This window comes from Macaca thibetana, chromosome 10 (genome assembly GCF_024542745.1).
Source record: "Macaca thibetana thibetana isolate TM-01 chromosome 10, ASM2454274v1, whole genome shotgun sequence".
Taxonomy (NCBI): domain Eukaryota; kingdom Metazoa; phylum Chordata; class Mammalia; order Primates; family Cercopithecidae; genus Macaca; species Macaca thibetana.
This window is the reverse complement of record NC_065587.1, coordinates 80,495,187-80,514,960: the sequence shown is the minus strand read 5'-3', so window position 1 is coordinate 80,514,960 and position 19,774 is coordinate 80,495,187. Positions and strand designations below refer to the sequence as shown.

Here is a 19,774-nt window from a genome sequence, read left to right as displayed (position 1 = left end):
CTGGTCAACATGGCAAAACCCCATCTCTACTAAAATACAAAAACTGGCCGGGCATGGTAGTGGGTGCCTATAATCCCGGCTACATGGGAGGCTGAAGCAGGAGAATCTCTTGAACCTCGGAGATGGAGGTTGCAGTGAGCCAAGATTGTACCACTGCACTCTAGCCTGGGCAACAGAGTGAGACTCTGTCCAAAAAAAAAAAAAAAAAATGAAGGGGGAGAAGGACAAGGAGAAGAAGAAGAGGAAGAAGAGCAAGAAGAAGAAGAAGGAGGAGGAGGAGGAGGAAGAGGAGGAGGAAGAAAACATGTACCAATGAGAGGTGACTCAAGGAAACATCTTCAACAATAAATGAAAAAAAAAAACCCTCAAAAATTGCTTTGGGTCAAGATAGAGGCTAGTATTATAGCAGGATGATAATAAACTCGTTCTATCAGTTAGTTATTGACACATAACAAACCATCCCCAGACTCAGTGAATTTATTATTACTCTTCTGTTCTTGGCTCAGCTCACTCGTGTCTCAGGTTAGCAGCGGGTGGGGCAGCAACTCTGCTGGTCTTTGCTGCATTCTCCTTCATGTTTAAGGGCTGGCAGGCTGTAGACTAGTCTGGGATGACCTCAGCTGTGACAACTGGACTCTCTTCCATGCGTTCACTTGTCTCCTCACAGGTTAGTCCAGCCTTTCAGTTATGGTGGCAGCAAAGTTTCAAGAGCAAGCAAGCAGATGTGTGTACATCTTCTTGAAGCCAAGGCTTGAAACTGGCATACCATTATCAGTACTGAATCTTCTCCAGTCAAAAGATATAATCTATTTCCCCATCTCTTGAGTTTGGTCTGGCCTTGTGATTTGTGTTGGCCAAAAGATCGCAACAGAAATGATGGTGAACTAGTCTAAGCATAACCCTCAGGTGGTCTTGACGCCTGTGCAGTCACTATGCCCAGGCTAGCCTGTTGAAGGTGAGGTGCCACATGGAGCAGAGGTGGGCTACCCTAGACTAGCCAGCCCCGACCCACCCACAGCTGACTAGAGAAGCATGAGTGAGCAGTGCGAGACCAGAAGAACCACCACCCCACTGAGCCCAGCCAAAATTGTCAATCCATAGAATGCTGGGCTAATCACTAAGTTTAGGAATGTTTTTCTTCAATGCCACAAAAATTGAGCAATAGAGGTGTCATACATGTAAAGTGGCCACCATTTACTGTGTATCTGTTTTGTATAAATGTTGAGGCGAGTAGTATTTAATCTTGTACTCCAATTTGAACCACAAAAAGTTGTCTAAATATCAATATAAATCCTGTAGCTTGCTGGTGGATACTACTGAGGTTTGTCTGGCCTTGTGATTTGTGTTGGCCAACAGATTGAAACAGAAATGATGGTGAACTAGTCTAAGCATAGCCTTCAGGTGGTCTTGAAACCTGCTCAGTCACTATGCCCAGGCTAGTCTGTTGAAGGTGAGGTGCCACAGACAGCAGAGATGATTGATGTTTATTGATTCAGCAAACATCTCCAGAAGAGCACTGAGAAGTTGTCAGGACATAATTCTTATCTGCAAGAAATCATGGACCTGTGGGTAAGACAGCTCCATAAATAGATACATGACAATCCAATATGATACATGTTGACATAGAGCTGTGGAAGCACAAAGCTGTCAAAGAGGGTGTGATTTACTTTTCTTGGAGAAATTGAGGGTGGCTTTTCAGAGCTGTTTCCTGGGTAAGGGGAGTGAAATTTCAAATAGAGTAAATGACATGTGCAAAGGTGACTTGGTTCTAAAAAAAAAACTGATGGGTTTAGGAAATAATAAGGCTGGAATCAAGGAAATTTAGGAGCCTCTTCAACCTCCAGGGTAATGAGCTCCTCACTTTTCCCTGTGTTTATCTCAGCCTTTAGGGTAGTAACTGCATTCTTCAGATATTAATTCTCTGAATTACCTCAACCTTAGAATTGGCAATAACCTTGAAACTGCTAATATCTGGTTTTAGCTCAGTGCCCCCTTTGTGCTCTTTCTGCTTTCTAATCTGGTTACAAAAGTTTCTTTTATTAAATCCTCTCCGACGATACTTAGTGTAGATTCTTTTTTCCTAACTAGAGCTTGACTGATCTAGTTTTCCAGGGAAATGATTCTGAGACTTACAGGATAATCAGGAGGACAGTTTTGAACAGGAAATAGCAGGGAGAATAAGAGACGGAAAGAAATGGAAACCAGGACACTAACGGGATTTTGTCCAGGATAGAGTCAAAGAGAACCTCAACCAAAGCGGGGGATGAGAGAGAACATTCACTCTGGCCCCCAATGAAGAAGCCATCTTTGATCTTTTTATTTCTCTTTCAACACCCTCTATGTGCTCTCCCTCCTCCCCACACATGATTGCATTAGCAGGTACTGTCAGCTCTCCATACAGGAATGTTCCAAATCTGACAATGTTTCATCACATCTGCTGCAGCAATTCTAGTCTAAGCCAATACCATTCCTAGGCTTGTTGGGCACAATAGCTTCCCACTTTCTCCTGTTCTCACTCTTGTTCCCCATATAAATCCATTATCCAGACAGCAGCCAGAATCATTCTTGGAAAAAAAGATAATTCATACCATATTGCTCCCCTCTTAAAACTCTGAGTGATTCTCCTGGTAACAGAGATAAAATGGAAGGCTGCCCATGCACTGGCTTTGCCTGCTTCTTTGGAGTCATCCTATACCTCTCTCTTTCTTTGCCACTGTCCTCCATCCCCACTGATTTTCCTGTTCCCTGAACTCACTGAGCCATGCCCTCCTCTGAGTCTTTTCCCCCCTGCCTAGAACTCTCTCCTACTCTGTATCCTATGGCTATTTTATTGTACACATCTCTTCAGCATGTGTATATTTGATGTCAATAGGATGCTTTCTTAATGTTTTAAAGAAATTAACTTCTGTTTGTTTTCATCACTCTGGTCTCAGTTCAGACATCATCCATTCAGAGGGGCCTGTCTTCTCTTTCCTTTCTGATGTAGATTCCACTTACCTTGCCAGACGCCATTATATCACTGTTTAATTTCTTTCATAGCATATATCTGAATAATCCCATCTCCTTTCCCAATTTCCTTCCTTCCTCCCTCTCTCCTGCCTTTTCTTTCCTTCTTCCTTCCTTCCTTTCTCTTTTCTTCCTTGTTTCTTTTTTCCTTTCCTGTTCTTTTTTTTTTTCCTGGCTTTTCTCACTATCATGTAATCTGCACATAAACACCCCAAGAACAGCGACCTAGTACTCACTCGACAAGAAGTTTCTGAAGGGATGAGTGAACAGTTTGAAGAGACATTTTTGAGGTAGATTCTACAGGCTCTGGCAACTATTTGAGTGTAGGATAAAGGAGATCAGAGGGCAACTTCTAGAGATCTTGTTAAGATCAGTCTGCTCATGGTGGTTGATAGATGACAGTACTATCAACCAGATCAGGACTGTCTTTAGAAGAGTACATTTTGGAGAGAAAAAGATGAAATTGATTTAGGACTATTGGAATCTAATATACTCTCCAAGATAGCTGGGAGAGGTCCTCTGCAAAGTGAAAATTTGGATCTAGACCTCAGGGAAGCGGCGAAGGCTGGAGACAAAAGCATTCATCATCATCATGATAGACAAACATCTATGCAAATCTTTATAACTTGGCAATCTGTTATAGCATGTACATTTATAAATATAAACAATCAATTATAAACATATTCATAAGATATTTGCATGCAAACATATTTTATAAATATAATTGTAAAAGAGTTTTACATTCCAGGACAACAGAAAGAGAGCTTAGTCAAAAAAAAAAAAAAAAAAAAAAGCTAGATTTTCCTTTTTATTTTAGAGATTTTATAATCCTTTTAGAAGCATATTACTTTGAGGCTAATTCCAGGATATATTTATGCCAGCATTTTGACATTTGGTATTGTAATAAACAGTTTGCATTTTTGTTACTTTAGTTTTATGTCCATTTCTTGGTCCTTCTGAGAATCTGTAGTTTTAAGTCAGGGACGTTTGAGTGGAATTAGTTCAGCAATCCTACTTGTCTCCTCTGATTTTTCTGCCAAATAAATCTTACCAGATAATATGCAAATTGATTTAAAGTCCAAAGTGATACATGTTCTATTTGAATGTTGTCATGGTAGAGAAAAAAGGCCTCCCTCTGTTTTGACCTTGAGTGTTAGAGAAAGAGACATTTTTTATTTCACTGTTTGGAGAGGACATTGGGGTGAAATAATCACAGCTACCCTTAAGTGAGCCACTTTATCACAGGTCTTTAATGCATTTTGATATTTCTAATGTAACATAGTTTTTTCTTAATAAACTTGTTACAAGGAGTTACCACCTGACAGGTGTCAACAGACAGGTAAGAAACCTTCAGCGTGTGTATGTTCAGTGTCAATAGGTTGCGTTCTTAATGTTTTAAAGAGGTTAACTTTTTTTTTTAGTACACTGAATATTTTTCTTGAAATATATTTTAATAACTAATTTATTTGAAAACTCCAATTTTCTACATTGAATTCAGCAAGTGTTTACTTCCTGTATGTTAAACAATGCGCTGAATATAGCAGGAGGTGGAAAGGAAAATGACACCTAGACCTCAGCCTCCTAGACCGAAAATACAAGTGTCTGAGTCACCACAATACAAGGTATGCTACAAACGCATTATAATTACCACACTTATGTTATCCCCATGAATGCTGGATTTATTCAGCAATCTTAGAAGTAGTATTACTCAGAAAAGGAAGGAGGAAGAGAAAAAATAACATTGCAATTAAGAACACACGCTGTACATCCAGATTTTCTAAGCTTGGAGTTTGGCGTGTTAATCAAAGTATCATCTTTGCTGTATCAAATATTCCTGAAGTTCCAGGAACTCAGCACGGTGTGATTTCACTCACATGCCACTGTTCAGTGTGAGTAAGGAGGATCTCCCGACTTTCTCTGCTCAAAGAGGTGACTCAGAGGTCCAGTCTCCTTTCATGGTATGGCTTCTCCATCTTGGGGCCATTTGCTCCGAGAGAGAGCGAGAGAGAGAGCATGCATAAAAAACCATGCTGCAGAAAGCAGGGGTTAGGCCAGATAATTGACCTTCATCACTTCTGGCCACATTCCATTGGCCAGAATCAGTCACGTGATTGATGAAGGGAAGTTGGAAATAAAATCTTCCTCTGGCAAATGGAAGTAAAATTGAACAATTTAGTTAAACATGGCATCATCTTTATCATACCTGGTCCTACCATTTATTAACATATAAGATACAAAACTTTCTGTTGCAGTTTTCTCATCCATAAAATGGAAGTAGTAACAGTACTAACTCTGACCACCTAGGATTGTTATGAAGATTAAGTGAGGTAGTATATGTAAAATGCTTAATAGAATACCTGGCACCATATACATCATGGAATACTATGAAGCCATAAAAAAGGATGAGTTCATATCTTTTGAAGGGACATGGATGAAGCTGGAAACCATCATTCTGAGCAAACTATTGCAAGGACAGAAAACCAAACACCACATATTCTCACTCATAGGTGGGAATTGAACAATGAAAACACTTGGACACAGGGCAGGGAATATCACACATCCGGGCCTGTCATGGAGTGGTGGGAGGGGGGAGGGATAGCATTAGGAGAAATGCCTAATGTAAATGATGAATTAATGGGTGCAGCAAACCAACATGACACATGTGTACATATGTAACAAACCTGCACACTGAGCACATGTGCCATAGAACTTAAAGTATAAAAAAAAGAAAAAGAGTGCCTGACACATAGCACTATTGAAGTGAGCTGTTCCTACTTTATATGTAAATAAAATTACTAGAAAGGAGATATGACGGGCCATAGGATTTCAGAGTAGAATGAGATCATCTCTATAGTGGGGGATACGTGGTAGGCATAATGGCCCCTCAAAGATATCCACATCCTAAATCATGTAGCCCATGAATATGTTATGTGACATGGCAAAAGAGGTTTTGCAGATGTGATTAAGGCTATTGGCCTTGAGATGGGGGAGCTTATGCTGAATTATCTGGGTGGGCTTAATCTAACAGAGAACATTCCCAGCTGGAGGCAGATAGGATGCAACAGAGAGGAAGTCAAAGAGAATTGAGGCTTCAGAACAACTGGATTTGATGATAGAGGGCTCAGGGACCTCAGTACTACAACGGGAAGGAAATGAATTCTACCAACTAATCAAAGGAGCTTTAAAGTAGATTTATCCCCAAGAGACAAGAGCTAGTCTGGGCAACAACTTTTCCATTTGTCTTCTGTGAGATCCCAAGCAGAGGACCAAGCCAAGCCTGCCTGAATTTCTAACATACAAAATTGTGAGACAAATATGTGTTGTTTTAAGCCACTAAGTTTCTAGTAATTTGTTATGGCAGCAATAGGACACTAATAAAAGAGAGAATCAATAAAGTATTCATGATAGAAAAGACACTTGAACAGAGATTTGATTGACAGGCTGGGTTTTCCTACTTAAATAAAGTGGGAGGACATTCCAGATAAAAGAAAAGTTTTGAGCAGAGGAACAGGGAAGGTAGGGCGGGAATTTGTCAGAGTTGAGTTCCATGTGATATTAGGAACTTATGCGCAATGATTAAAAATTGGTAGCTTGGGCCGGGCGTGGTGGCTCAAGCCTGTAATCCCAGCACTTTGGGAGGCTGAGGTGGGTGGTTCACAAGGCCAAGAGATCGAGACCATCCTGACTAACACAGTGAAACCCCGTCTCTACTACAAAATACAAAAAACTAGCCGGGTGAGGTGGCGGGCGCCTGTAGTCCCAGCTACTCGGGAGGCTGAGGCAGGAGAATGGCGTGAACCCGGGAGGCGGAGCTTGCAGTGAGCTGAGATCCGGCCACTGCACTCCAACTGGTGACAGAGCGAGACTCTGTCTCAAAAAAAAAAAAAAAAAAAAAAAAAAAAAAAAAAAAAAAAAAAGTAGCTAGCTTGGAGTTTTGGAGTTATGGTATGGAAGGCTTTAAATTCCAGGCCAAGGAGTCTTTCCCAAATTCCACAGCAAATGAGCAACTATTACTTGATTTTGACTGGAGAAGTGGTGTGATCAGGGACATGCATTAGGAGGTTGTCTGACAGTATGCTAGATGGAAGGGGCACACTGGCTAGGAGGATTGCTTATGCCATAAGGAGTGAACCAAGATAGTAACTTTGGGAATGGAAAGGTGGGCACTCAGGAGAGACTGTCACTCAAGAGAGACTGTCTAAGGTTTAGCTCTCTAGAAGCAGGCCCTAAGGTGAGCCTACATGGGCAGGTAATTTATCAGAGCATTGCTCCCAAGAGAAGTCAGTAAGGGAGTGGAGCAAGCAGGACATGGAAGGAGGAGAGGGCAAGCAAGACTGTGCTTTCAGGGCAAATGCCAGCCTCAGCTTGGTCGCACAAGGAGCTCTGGAACACAAATTACAGTTCAGTGTTTGTTTGTTTTGAGAAGAGATTTCAATTATTCAGTGTTTTTAGTTTTTAAATAAGGGATACAGAAATATAAGCCATGGCTTCTTCCCAGAGTTTACAATCTGGATAGAGAACATGAAAGACACTGATTAACAGAGGCAAGTAATTTCAGGAGATAAATATACACAGATGTGTTTTGCAAAATACAGGTTCTTATACAAATATATAAGTAAATACTGATTGCATGGTGGTTTGGTTTTATCTGAAAGGGCTTTGAGAAAATAAGAAATGCCATTAATGGATAAAACTAGCAGTCTACCTAGCCAGACATGCTTTCCAGCAGCACCAATGGACATTGTAGGGAGAACAGGCGTAACTGTCAGATAATTTTTTAATTCACAGATTTATCCAACATTTGAAAATACCATGAAGAATCCGAGGAATGCCAGTAATCAGTGAATGGGATATCTACATGTCCATAACATCTATAGGCTAAACCCACTCAGAATGCTGTTCACTAAGGGTTTATGTTTAATAAGCCCTCCTGGTGGTTCTGCTGCAGGTTCAAGTCTGAGAAGTACAAAATTAAATGAGATGGCATTTAAGATGCAGCATAGTGTAATGATTAGAGACACAGGCATTGGAGCCAGATTACTTGGTCCATGGGCAAGTTCTATAATATGAAATGTTAATAACACTGTAACACTCCTATGTCTGGCTTCTGGCTTCCTCTTTTTTTTTTTTTGACAGAGTCTTGCTCTGTCGCCCAGGCTAGAGTGCAGTGGCACGATCTCTGTTCACTGCAACTTCCACCTCCCAGGTTCAAGCAATTCTCACGCCTTAGCCTCCCAAGTAGCTGAGATTATAGCCCCCCCACTCCCACACACCATGCCTGGCTAATTTTTTGTATTTTTATTAGAGACAGGGTTTCGCCATATTGGTCAGGCTGGTCTCGAACTCCTGACCTCAGGTGATCCACCCTCCTTGGCCTCCCAAAGTGCTGGGATTACAGGTGTGAGCCACCACGCCCAGCCCTGGCTTCCTGTTTTTTTTTTTTTTTGCCTTTCCAGCTCATACCTTCAATCATTTGTGTCACAGGACACATATAAGTACTTGGGAGGAGATAAACTTTGACAGTAAAGCAAAATCAGAGTTAAAGGCAAATGTTTAACCAATCATATCCAATTACAAGCTACTCAATGAAGAGTTTTAGATTTATAGAGCCAAATATTCCACACTCCTGAGAAATCTCAGCTTTTCATTCTGTAAATATTTTCATGCTGCACATAGCTGCCACTAACTAAATAAGTATACATATTTTAGTGTTGATTTATTACTCAAAGATTTGAATTAGGAGATTGAAATAAAACATTTGTATCTATGTATTTTTTTAAAAATCCATGCATGAGAAAGGAGCCAAGTGTCAGTTTTCAATGAGGGGAACGTTCTCATGGAGGTGTTGTAAGGTTAAGTCTGTCCACTTCATTTCTTGCTCTTTGGAAGATTCTGGGTGCCAACATTGTCTTGTTCAGGTTTAGGAAACTCATTCAGTGGAACTGCAACATCCTCCTATGGCAGCCTGTCTTCTCACCAAGCGTTGTCAATCAAATCCAAGATTCTTCCATCTCTTTGTACCTCACTGTTCATTTTCCTGGAGCTTTAACCTTGTCAGATCTGCACCTGCTGCACCGCTGTGCCAGCTTCCTCTGGACCATACCCTCAGCATCACATGACTCACACACTCTTCTCCCAGATCCCTGCATGTAGGTGAACTCATTTGCTCACATGGAGGGAAAGTCTGGAGAAGACCTCGTTTCTTTTCTTCTTTCTTTTATTTATTTATTCATTTATTTTAAACAGAGTCTCAGTCTGTCACCCAGGCTGGTATGCAGTGGTACGATCTCAGCTCACTGCAACCTCCGCCATCCGGGTTCATGCTATGTTTCATTAAATAGAGATAGGATTATAGAAAGAATTCAAAAAATTCTTGAGTTGGGAAGTTCAATAATTGAAATGAAATATTGACTGGAGAGGCTCAACAGCAAATTTGACCTGGCAGAAGAATCCGTGAACATGAAAATTGGCCAATTGGGATTATCCAGGGTGAGAAACACAGTTTGACAGTTCCTCAAAACTCAAACATACAGTTTTTATATGACATAACAATTCCACTCCTAGGTATAAATCCAAGTGAATTGAAAACATATGTCCACATGAAAATGTGTACATAAATGTTTATTGCACCACCAAAAGTGGAAACAACCCAAATGTCCACCAATTTATAAATTGACTTTTTCAGTGTGATATAGCCACACAAATGGAATATTATTCAACTATTAAAAAAAGTAAGTAACAACACTGCCACCATATTGATCAACCATATGCTTAAAAGCACTGTGCCCACTGGGTGCAGTGGCTCACGCCTGCAATCCCAGCACTTAGGGAGGCCGAGGCAGGCGGATCACGAGGTCAGGAGATCCAGATCATCCTGGCTAACACAGTGAAACTCTGTCTCTACTAAAAATCCAAAGAATTAGTCAAGCGTGGTGGTGGGTGCCTGTAGTCCCAGCTACTTGGGAGGTTTCACCATATTGGCCAGGCTGGTCTCGAACTCCTGACCTCAGGTGATCCACCCTTCTTGGCCTCCCAAAGTGCTGGGATTACAGGCATGAGCCACCATGCCCAGCCCTGACTTCCTCTTTTTTTTTTTTTTTTTTTTTGCCTTTCCATCTCATACCTTCAATCATTTGTGTCACAGGACACATATAAGTACTTGGAGGGAGATAAACTGGAGGGCAGTGGCACAATCTCGGCTCACTGCGACCTCTGCCTTCTGGGTTCAAGCAATTCTCCTGCCTCAGCCTCCCAAGTAGTTGGGACTACAGGCACGCACCACCATGCCCGGCTAATTTTTGTATTTTTTAGTAGAGATGGGGTTTCCACCATGTTGGCTAGGCTGGTCTCCAACTCCTGACCTCAAATGATCCACCCACCTCGGATGGGGATCTCTCCCACAGTGTTGGGATTACAGGCATGAGCCACCGTGCCTGGCCTGAAGACTTTGTTTCTACTAGGAGTGAGGGGGCAGTGGGTGGAATGAATGTGATGATGACAGAGGCTGGACATAAGCTTTCTTTGATTTTGTTTGAAGTCGAGTCAACTGGGCTTTTATCCTTTGGTACCAGTCAGTCATTGACTATAGGCAACCCAGGGTGATACGTATTTCCAAGCATTGGGAGGAAAGAATGCTGAGTCTCAGAGGCAGCTCTCAGGTTGAAACTATGGAAGCATAGCAGGCAGAATCAAAGAGATGGGCACAGAGAACCAGTAAAGAGCCTCAGGACCTGGGAGCTCACCAACAGCATCCGCTTCTGCGGTGGTGCAGCTTGAGTGCAGGGCAGCTTGTGGGGTGTGAAGATGAGGGTGATGGAAAGGAAGTGAAGGCAGCACCAATCCCTGTGCCCTTGGTCTTGGGGGAATGGTCAAGCAAAGAAAGATAAGGAAGGTGTTGGGGTCAGTTTTGGATAGAAAATGTACAAAACTGTATTTTCCGTGAATCCATTATTGAGAACATCAGAGCTTAGCTCAACTTCCGAGGGATGCAAAGGCCCTAAAACTTTGTAAGTTGTATGAACTCAGAGCCCCTGTAATGGTGGGGTTCCATTTCCAACCTTGGTGCATTAATTTCTTTTCATTTTCCAGAAATGTCTACTTAATTTTTACACATAAGGGTGATCAAAGTGAAACATTTTTTTAAATGCTTTTAGTTACTCTGAGGAACCATAACTGGATGGCAATATTTTATTGTTACTAACGAGGAAAGTGGAACTAGATATTGATCACATTAGTATATTGTTCAAGTTAAACAAGAATGAGCAAGAAACTGTTATACATTTTATCTGGCCTCCAGGGTTAGTCTAAATGAAAAATATTACTTCTGTCTGTTAAAATATATGCAAAGGCAATCTGTAGTGACAAACTAAATTTTGATAGATGAAGGAAAAACAGGCACTTGAAGAAAACAACAAGTATTTTCTAATCTAATATAACTACTTGAATCTTAACTCTTGGGCGATGTTCTAATTTCACTTTAACTTAACACAATTCCTGTTTGCTCATTGTAGTCAGGAAGCTATTCTAGACCTTGTGGGAAGTAGAGAATTTGAAAGCCTTGACTCCGTGCACTGTTCTTAAAAGTTTTTTTGTCTGAAATAAAAGTAGATATTTAAATATTCACAGTGTCATTAAGCTACGAGATCTTGGGCAAATCATTTCCTTGCTTTATGCAAACTGCATTGATTTCCACCTACCATGTGCCAAGCATTGTGCAGATAAGGTGATCTTTAAGCCCCCCTTTAAAATGAGGAAGTAATAGCATCTTCCGTGCAGGAGTCCTGTGAAGATGAAATGACTGCTCCTCCAAGTGTGGTCACTGGACCAGCAGCTTCTGCAAAATCTGGGCACTTGTAGAAATGCAGATTCCCAGCTTCATCCCAGACCTGCTGAATCAACACCCATAAGGATGGGGTCCTGGAATATGTTTAATAAGCCTCCCTGGTGATTCTGATGATGGTTCAAGTCTTAAAAGCAGCAAATTAAATGAAATAGCATTTAAGATGCAGCATAGTGTAATGATTGGGAACATAGGCACTGGAGCCAGGCAACTTCCCTCATGGACAATTCTATAACCTTGGGACCTTCCCTGAATCTCAGTGTCTCTGTTTTCTCATCTGTTGTATGGCATATAGTAACACAGGAGGTATGTGAGCATTTAGAACAGAGTTTGGTGCCTTGTACCTTTGGTATCGTGCTCAAGAAACTTTACCTGTCATCATGGTTAAAGTGCTTACCTTGGTAAAAATTGGCAATTTTCAGGTGGATGGGGTTGATTAACAAAGGACGTTAGGAGATATACCTAGTGTAAATGACAAGTTAATGGGTGCAGCACACCAACATGGCACATATATACATATGTAACAAACCTGCACGTTGTGCACATGTACCCTAGAACATAAAGCATAATAAAATAAATAAATAAAAACAAACAATGGGGAAAAATACAGGATGTTAAGAGCTTCGGTTCAAATGCAGTCTGTAAGGCCTGAGGCAAAATATCTAAGTGTTCAGTCTCTGCATCTCTAAAATGGACTGATACTAGCAACTATCTTCTGGAGCTCTTGTAAGAATGTCAAGGTGCCTGGGACACAAGAAAAAATGTAATGACCAGTACTATTAGCCATTACATTTGTAGTGGAGGAAAAATAATTTTCCTTCTATCCTTCTGAGTTCTTAGCTGTGGGCCTCTAAAACAAAAGACGAATCAACAACAACAGCAAAACAGGTTTTGAACGTTTATTTCATATATACACGGAACATACCCAGGTATTGAGTAACTCTCATGAGATGGCTTAGAACCTCAGTCTATATGACATCTTCAACGAAGAATAATACATTTTTAAAGAAGTGACAAGACAAAAGAAAAGGACCTTGAGTCTCTAACAGTGGCAGATTGTGGGAAGGCAAATATATGGGAAACGAGTGGTAGGTAAAGACCAACTAGTAAAGTTTGTTCTGTAGACTCCTCTGGTGCCACCTCCAGGCTGGTAAGCATCTATAGTTGTCTTTGGGGATCAAACTTTGTCTTTCCTGGTAGAAAGGGGAGGAAGCACACTTTTGTAAATTCATGTCCTGCTTTTAAGCAGATAAGGGGAGTGAAGACAGCTTTCCTTGTATCTTCTTTTTCTTAATTGCCTTTGGCTCAAAATAATCCTTATGCCAAAGTGGCATATTCCGGTCTACACAGTAATGATATAAAGTTATGATTGCTAAATACAGCCTGTGTAATGGAGCTTTAGGCAGGCCCAAAGGCCGGTGTATCTCTTAGGGGGAGAGGCAACAAGGTACTAGGGGAGTATCCAAGTCATTTGGTTTGAGCCCCCTCACTCAGAAACCTGAGAATTACCTGGTCTGTCTGTTGTTCCCCACTTGAGCTTTTGCTCAATGAATACAAAATATCAGCAAAAAAGTTACTATGAGAAAAGCGCAATTCTGCATTAAATGTCTACAGACAGGATGGTAGAAATGACATACCATGACCCTGCAACACCCCCTCTCACCACCCCCTTTCTGTCTCCTTCCTGCTTTTTCCCTTCCCTTCCTTTCCCCTCCTTTCCTTTCCCTTCCCTTCCCTTCCTTCCTTCCTTCCTTCTTCCCTACTTTCCTCCCTCCCCCCGCCCTTCCTCCTTTCTTTTCTTCTTGTCTTTTAAAATAAGAATATATATTAAGGGCCTACCATGTATCAGGCATTGTGCCAGATAGGTGGTTCATTGGTGAGCAAGACAAGAAACAATTTCTGACCTTATGTTGCTCACTGAATAGTTGGGAACTTAGACCTTCATCCATCCATCCATCCATCCATCCATCCATCCATCCATCCATCCATCCTTTCATTTCCTTCAAAACTACTTATTGAATGTCTATATATTCCAGGCACTGTTTTGGCATATATAAGGCTGACACACAAATGAATATAAAATTTTGAATGGAACATATACAACAAAAAGAGATCAGTGATATTAGGAGACTTTATAATAGGGTTATAATCAAAAGAACAGTTTGGAATAGTTGTTTGTTTTCTTTCTTGTCTTGTTTTCCCCTTAACTCTCTAGTAAACAATAACACACATACAGAGGAATATACAAAAAATAAAAGTGCAATTCAAAGAATTTTCACAAGGAAACATACCCATGTTACCAACACTCAGATCAGCCAACAGAACATTATCATCCTCCCAGAGGCCCTCCTCATAGCCCCCTCCAAGTCACCACCCTCTAAAAGTAGCAAACATCCTGATTTCTAACACCACAGACTAGTTTTGCTTATTTTCAAACTTCATAAAAATGGACTCACGCAGTCTAAACTCTTGCATCTGTTTTTCCACCTCAATGTTATATTTGTGGGATTGATTCATGATGTTTTGCTGTAGCTGTAGGTTATTCATGCTCATTGCTGGGGAGCATCCTGTTGTATGAATATACCACAATTTATTTTTTCCATTCTACTTCTTTTGGAAATTTGAGTAGTTTCCAATTTAGGGCTATTATGAATAATGCTGCTATAAATACTCTATTATAGGATGGGATGTGGTGGCTCATGCCTATAACCCCAGTGCTTTTGGAGGCTGAGATGAAAGGACTGCTTGAGGCCAGGAGTTCAAAAGAAGCCTGGCCAATAAAGTGAGGCCCCATCTTTGCAAAAGAAAAATTAAAAATTAGCCAGGCATGATGGAGGATGTCTGTATTCTAGCTACTTGAAAAGTGGAGGAGAGAAAATCTCTTAAGCCCGGGAGTTCTAGGCTGCAGTGAGCCATGATTGTGCCACTGCACTCCAGCCTGTGTGGCACAGTAAGATTCTAAAAAAATTATATTATACACCTTTGGTAAAGAAATATATACATTTCTATTAAATATGTACCTAGGAATAAGAGCGCTGAGTCATGGTGGGTTACAAATGTTGAACTGTCATGGTTAGTGCTAGCTTTCCAAAGTGGTTGTACCAATGTCCACACCCACCATTAGTGTGTGGAAGTTTCAGTCAGCAATGGTTCCTAACCAGAGGCATTTCCATGTTCATCCATGGCCTTCTCAGCACTAGGAGTTAACCTCCTAGTTGTAGCTAGGATAACCTTGCATTTGATCTTACTGGGCATGAAGAGTTTTGATAGGAGAACTCAGAAGATGACAGTATTTCCTCCAACTAGAATTACTTGGAATTTAAAGGCAGAGTGAGAAAAGTGTTATGGTCAAAGCAGACTTTCCAAAGCAATAATAACATTTCACATTAACACATATAGTGAGGTGACAATTTCTTTTACAATTTTCTGTTTCTATTACTCTTTACCATTGGAATGTCTAACCATGTTTTGAATGACAGAAATAAAGCATCTTCTACAGTGCTCTCTGGTAGCACCTGTATTTCTAATAGAGAAGATGGATGGGCTGTTTTGAAAGTTGTTCAGTTGTTATTTAAAATACTGCGGGAGAGTTCAGCAATTTTCCAGCAACCTGAAAAATAAGTCATGCTTTGTTGGTTGCTTGGCACTATACCTTAAATGACCTTGTGAATAAACATAAAAGTAAGTAAATTCTAAAAGTAATCTGCAAATGACCCCCAAAAATATAACCTTAGGCTTTGTCTTGCAGACTCTCATCACTAAGCAAAGTGAAAAAATGTCTCATTCAACAAAACCCAATATTTTGGTCCCAGGATCCTCAAATATAAGGGAAAGAAATGAATCTTAACACTAAGGCCTGGGGCCAGATGTGGTGGCTCATTCCTGTAATCCCAGCACTTTGGGAGACTGAGATGGGAGGATCACTTGAACCCAGGTGTTCGAATCTGCAGTGAGCTATGATTGCACCATTGCACCACTGCTCTCCATTCTATGCAACATAGTGAGACTTCATCTCTTTAAAAAAATAACATTTTTAAAAGTTAAAAAAAATAGGACCAAAGTCAGGGAAAATTCAGGATGAATAACCAAGAAAGAAGTGGCTGTATGTCCATGTCATAGGAGATCTGTGCAACCCCAGTTTCTATGAAATAGAAAACATAGAAAAGAAATCAACCAGCAAGAATAAAAGAAATGAGAAGTTGAGGAACCAAACACAGTTAGGCATATCGATTGGTATATCAATCACTATGGGCTAGGCTACTCTGGGTAACAAATGGACTCCATATCTCAGTGGCTTACATGAATGTTTCTTTCTTGTTAATGCTTTGTGCCTTGTGCCTGCTTGCTGTAGCTCTGTCCTACATCTTCTGTACTCCGGTTGCAGACTGACAGACCAGTTTCAATCTGTCTATTAGTTATTTCTTGCCACATTAATCCTATAATTCCAAACCACCACAAAACTTCAGCAGCTCTCAGCAATAAACACTTATTTTTTTCTCATGAGTCTACATGCCAGCTGTACAGTTCTGCTGATCTGGGCCTGGCTCGGCTGAGCTCAACTTGGCTCACTCACCTATTTGGGGATGGACTGGCATAGGCTGGTCTAGGATGACCTCAGCTAAGACAATGAATCCCTGGTCCACTGGTCTCTCCTCTTTCAGCTAACCCATGCTGAATTACATGATGGTGTCAGGATTCCAAAACAGCAAATGGAAAAGTGTAAACCCTCCTGCAAATTAGTTAACAAAAAGGCACATTACTGCTTCTACCACATTCTATTGACCAAATCATGTCTCAGGCTAGCCCAGCTTCTAGGGACAGGGATCTTCATATTTTGTGGGGGTTGCTATAAAATCATATTACAAAGGGAGAAGTGAGAAGTGAGTCATTTTTGCAATCAATGTTCTAAAACCTGGAACATTGCTGGTCATGATGGCAAAGGAAAAGTAAGCATATCACTTCTCTCACATTTCTTTGTTAGAGCAAGTCATGTGGCCAAGCCAGGTGCCAACCGAGTAGGCAAATAGAATCCTCTCTCACAGATGGGCAGTGAATATTTGTAAAAATACTACGATCTTTCACAAAAGTTAAAGAAAGAGGGGAACATGTAGGTTTCTTTTAGTATGTTGATGTCTGGGATAGACATTGTCCTGGCATGAGGATGATTCCTGGATGTTAGACAAGACATGAGAAAGTTGATAACACACTTTCATTTTTCCAAAATTTTGTCCCTTGAAATCCCTTTAGCATATAGGCACCCCTCACTGGCATAACCACTAGTTTAATTAATACAACCTATTATCCACCTGACCCTTGGAAGCAACAGGCATATACCTGTTCCTCATATGGCAAATGGTAAAATGAACTCAAAAAGAACACTTAAAATAGGTAATTTTTCAAAACTCGGTTTCCCATCCAGTCAAGGTTAGTTGGTACCAATCCAAGCTCACAAACTCGAATGCGTAAGAATTCAGTTGTCTTGATTTTCTGCAACTCTAGTTAATTTCTATTATAAGACCCTATGCCACAATAAAGTATAATTTAATTTCAGTTAATTCAGGATCTCCACATGTTTGCCCAGGGCTGGATGTTTAGCTCTGAGGTATTCACTGTGTCATGGTTTGCATAGCATGGGATCAGGGGTATGGATTCCTCTGTCACGTTGATCTTTGTGAGCCATCCTTCACATGGCTGTCAGTCTTTGGTCCTACAGATTACTGGTGCATAATCCTAAAGTTCTGTTGCAAGATCCCAGATGAGGGTCTTTCTCGCATTGTCATGCCATCCTGGTCTGCAGGAGACCTACGCCATGTGGGGTTGAAAGCAGAGACTTGGTCAAGTTGATGAAGACCAACTGGCTAGATGCAATCTGCTTCTATTTCTAACCCATAGTCTTCCTGACTACTTGGAATTTCACCAAAGGAGGCTTAATCCTTACTTCATTCTTCCAAAGCTAACCTGGTTTTCAATCAATCTTGCCCCAAGGAGGTGTGCCTAAGGTCTTATGGTTTTCCTTTCTTAGGGAGCCACCCCCATGCCCATTCTTCTCCCCAAGTCCCTTATTTTGTTTGAGGGGTGAGTAAGCCAGTAAACTTTGCTTTTCCGAATCTTACCTTCTCAAAAATCTATTTTATTATCTGTGTATATGAGCTTGCTTTCTTCCCAGAGGGCCTAACCTTTTACAACTCAAAAGCCTGGAAAACAGTTGTTATTCCTCTCCTTTTAGTGTATCTTCCATTTTTTGAGGCAATGAACATAAACATGACATTACCAGAATGGGGGTGAGAGGAGAAGACAGGAATCAGCAGGAAGTAGAAGGAATGAAAAGGACAGAAATGAAAATGATTGTTGCTGTGTTGGGAAATGTTTAACGACCTGCTCTCAAACAAACAAACAGAAAAGATAAAAGCCTTGATTTGTAGTGTTTACTGATTTCTGTGGTGTAAACACTCCCACCATGGCTGGTTTCAATTACCTATGTGACATCACCGATGTGACAACACAGAGTTGAGAAAAGATAGGTGGGAGGGCACGTTATGTAGTATTTTCAACATACGGATCCAAAAGACATAACTAATAGCAAGACCATACAGAATAATTAATGTAGTGAAATAATTACAAAGTGATAAATTATGTTTAACTTTGTTTTAATATAATCTATTTAATGGCAAGTTTATGTAATTTAATTTTTAATAATAGTTTTGTTTGGCTCAGAAAACATTTGAAAATTTCATAATGGGCACTCAGCACCTCAAAATTGTTAATATATTAAATACAATTGTTAATATTTTGTGTCTATTTTTTGACACAAAGGAAAATAGGCTTTTCTTGCTCAGGATGTGAAATGCGTCGTTTAGCAATTATGAGTGCTCTGGATGTCTCTGAGCCCTACTTCCCATTCTTTCAGACTCACCTATGATACAGCCATTTGCATCAAGCTCATGCCACTTATTTTCATCTTTCGATGTATGCCCAGGCCTGTTTGGACCTAACATGGAAGCATGCGGGTTGTCTGCACCCACTGGGGCAACCCTTACCTAATTGGGAAAGAAGGTGATGGATCATTATTTCTCTTCCCTGATCTTCATTTACAACAAGCTTCATTTACAACTCCATAATGGATTGTTGGATTGAATTTCCTCCTATCCCTGTTACATTCTCTGTTGCCCTCACTCCTGATCTTTGAGAGAACTTCCCGATAAACTATTTGCACCGAAGGCTTGTCACAGGCTCTGCTTTCAAGAGCGCTCACAATTAAGACACTGACTCCATCTGGTCTCGCACCACTATCCTAGAAGGCTTATGTGATCCAAGGATACCTGCAGTAATTTGGAGCATGCATGTGTGATTTTTTACTCAGAAACATTATGACATATAGACAAGACATTTAGAAACTGTAGAAATGAAACAGACCAAAAGCATTGATTTGAGCGCTCTCTGTTATTGAGAAAAGTCTGTCTCTCCACAGGCCTTGAGACTACAAATAATCTAGGAATAGATTTCACTTGAGGTCATTCATGATGATCTGATTTCACAAATGTATATTAGAAAGATGTGACAGATTGTAGTTTCAAACTGACTATAAGAAGGTCTCTCATCTCACATGTTCTTCTTACAATGTGAGTTTGACTATCCTGCCATCAAAAAGTGGTGGTCCTAGCTCATTTGGACTTCTATAACAAAATGTCATAAACTGGGTAGCTTATAAACAACAGAAATTTACTTTTCACAGTTCTGAAGGCTGAGAAGTCCAAGATCAAGGCACCAACAAATTCAATCTCTGGTGAGATTCTATTTCCTGATTCCTAGACGGTGGCTTCTCTCTGTCTTCTCACATGGTGGAAGGGGCAAGGCAGCTCTCTGGGACCTCTTTTGTAAGGGCACTGTTCCCAAGCCCTCATAATCTAATCATCCCCACAAAGCTCCACT

General features: G+C 40.6%; 1 long non-coding RNA gene and 1 pseudogene across 1 annotated transcript in view; one reads left to right on the top strand and one right to left on the bottom strand.

Annotated features, from left to right (window-relative positions):
- Positions 1 to 18,846, top strand: part of LOC126929339 (uncharacterized) — a 62,386-nt gene extending 43,540 nt beyond the window's left edge. Inside the window, exon 4 of the long non-coding RNA XR_007717150.1 lies at positions 18,753 to 18,846. This is a non-coding gene — a long non-coding RNA (uncharacterized LOC126929339). The remainder of the gene's footprint in view (positions 1 to 18,752) is intronic.
- LOC126929338 (anaphase-promoting complex subunit 13-like) lies at positions 8,816 to 9,039 on the bottom strand (annotated as a pseudogene).
- Positions 18,847 to 19,774: the final 928 nt, after the last annotated feature.